Here is a 2245-nt window from a genome sequence, read left to right as displayed (position 1 = left end):
CTGGATCTGTAGAATCCTCACAAAGTCCTATTCATCTGGAATCCCAGCACTTCCATAGCAAGAAGGGAGCAAACACAGGAGAATCCGCCAGAAACTCATAGGAAAGCTAGCGAACTACCAACAGCAAACCTTCCAGCAACAAACCTCAGCCTCGACACCTAAGGCTGTCCTGTGACCTCCGTGTGCACACTAAGGCACACATGCCTGAACTGATGCACAAGAGCACTAACAAACACAAACAAACCTGCATCAGCATCACACACACACACACACACACACACACACACACACACACACACACACAATTAAATAACTAAGAATCACATCTAGACTCTGTATGATATGTAAATTGTTCTTCTAAGATTCAATAAAGGTATTTAACGAGAGAAACATAAAAAAAAAAAAAAAGAAAAAAGAAACAAAAAAAAACAAAAAAAAAAAAAAAAAAAAAAAAGAAGAAGCAGCTGGGCAAGCCCAGGCATCAGGACTTCGAGATTTTCTACATGGAGAAGGAGAAATACAAGATTACAGAGCAGCGAAAGGCTGATCAGAAAGCTGTGGACTCGCAGATTTTGCCAAAGATTAAACCTGCTCCTCAGTTCCGGGGCTACCTGCGATCTCAGTTTTCCCTGACAAACGGGATGTATCCTCACAAACTTCTAAATTGTTAACCTAATTAAAAAGCATCATATGTTAAAAAAAAAAAAAGAATTCTTTGTTTAGCTCTGTTCCCCATTTTTAATAGGGTTATTTGATTTTCTGGAGTACATTTTCTTGAGTTCTTTATATATATTGGATATTAGTCCCATATCTGATTTATGAGTGGTAAAGATCTTTTGCCAATTTGTTGGTGGCCTTTTTGTCTTATTGACAGTGTCTTTTCCCTTACAGAAACTTTGCAATTTTATGAGGTCCCATTTGTCAATTCTCGATCTTACAGCACAAGCCATTGCTGTTCTATTCAGGAATTTTTCCCTTGTGCCCATATCTTTGAGGCTTTTCCTCACTTTCTCCTCTGTAAATTTCATTGTCTCTGATTTTATGTGGAGTTCCTTGATCAACTTAGACTTGAGCTTTGTACAAGGAGATAAGAATGGATCAATTTACATTCTTCTACATGATAACCCACCAGTTGTGCCAGCACCATTTATTGAAAATACTCTTTTCCACTGGATGGTTTTAACTCCCTTGTCAAAGATCAAGTGACAATAGGTGTGTGGGTTCATTTCTGGGTCTTCAATTCTATTCCATTGATCTAACTGTCTGTTGCTGTACCAGTATCATGCCATTTTTATCACAATTGTTCTGCAGTACAGCTTGAAGTCAGGCATGGTGATTCCCCCAGAGGTTCTTTTACTGTTGAGAATAGTTTTTGCTATCCTAAGTTTTTTTGTTATTTGAGATGAATTTGCAAATTGCCCTTTCTAACTCAGTGAAAAATTGCATTGGAATTTTGATGGGAATCGCATTGAATCTGTATATTGCTTTCGGCAAGATAGCCATTTTTACTATATTAATCGTGCCAATCCATGAGCATGGGATATCTTTCCATCTTCTGAGATTTTAGTCTATTTCTTTCTTCAGATACTTGAAGTTCCTATCATATAGATATTTTACTTCCTTTGTTAGAGTCACAAGAAGGCATTTTATATTATTTGTGACTATTGAGAGAGGTGTTGTTTCCCTAATTTCCTTCTCAGCTTGTTTATCCTTTGTGTAGAGAAAGGCCACTGATTTGTTTGAGTTAATTTTATATCCAGCTACTGCACCGAAACTGGATATAAAATTAACTCAAACAAATCAGTGGATATATCAGGTTTAGAACGTCTGTGATGGAATTCTTAGAGTCACTTAAATATATACTATCATGTCCTCTGCAAATAGTGATATTTTGTCGTCTTCCTTTCCAATTTGTATCCCCTTTTTCTCCTTTTGTTGTCTAATTGTTCTGGCTAGAACTTCAAGTACTATATTGAATAGGTAGTGTAAAGGTGGGCAGCCTTGTCTAGTCCCTGATTTTAATGAGATTGCTTCAAATTTCTCTCATATTTACTTTGCTTTGTTTTTTTGTTTGTTTGTTTGTTTGTTTTGTTTTTTCTTTTTCCCAGACAGGGTTTCTCTGTGTACCCCTGGCTGTCCTGGAACTCACTCTGTAGACCAGGCTGGCCTCAAACACAGAAATCTGCCTGCCTCTGCCTCCCAAGCACTGGGATTAAAGGCATGTGCCACCACTACCCAGCTCTCC

General features: G+C 37.8%; 1 pseudogene; it reads left to right on the top strand.

Moving 5' to 3' along the window:
- LOC110287075 overlaps positions 1 to 671 on the top strand; it is a 1560-nt pseudogene extending 889 nt beyond the window's left edge.
- Positions 672 to 2245: the final 1574 nt, after the last annotated feature.

This window comes from Mus caroli, chromosome X (assembly GCF_900094665.2).
Source record: "Mus caroli chromosome X, CAROLI_EIJ_v1.1, whole genome shotgun sequence".
In the NCBI taxonomy this organism is placed as follows: Eukaryota; Metazoa; Chordata; class Mammalia; order Rodentia; family Muridae; genus Mus; species Mus caroli.
The sequence above is the reverse complement of the archived record's forward strand: the minus strand, read 5'-3'. Positions and strand labels throughout refer to the sequence as shown.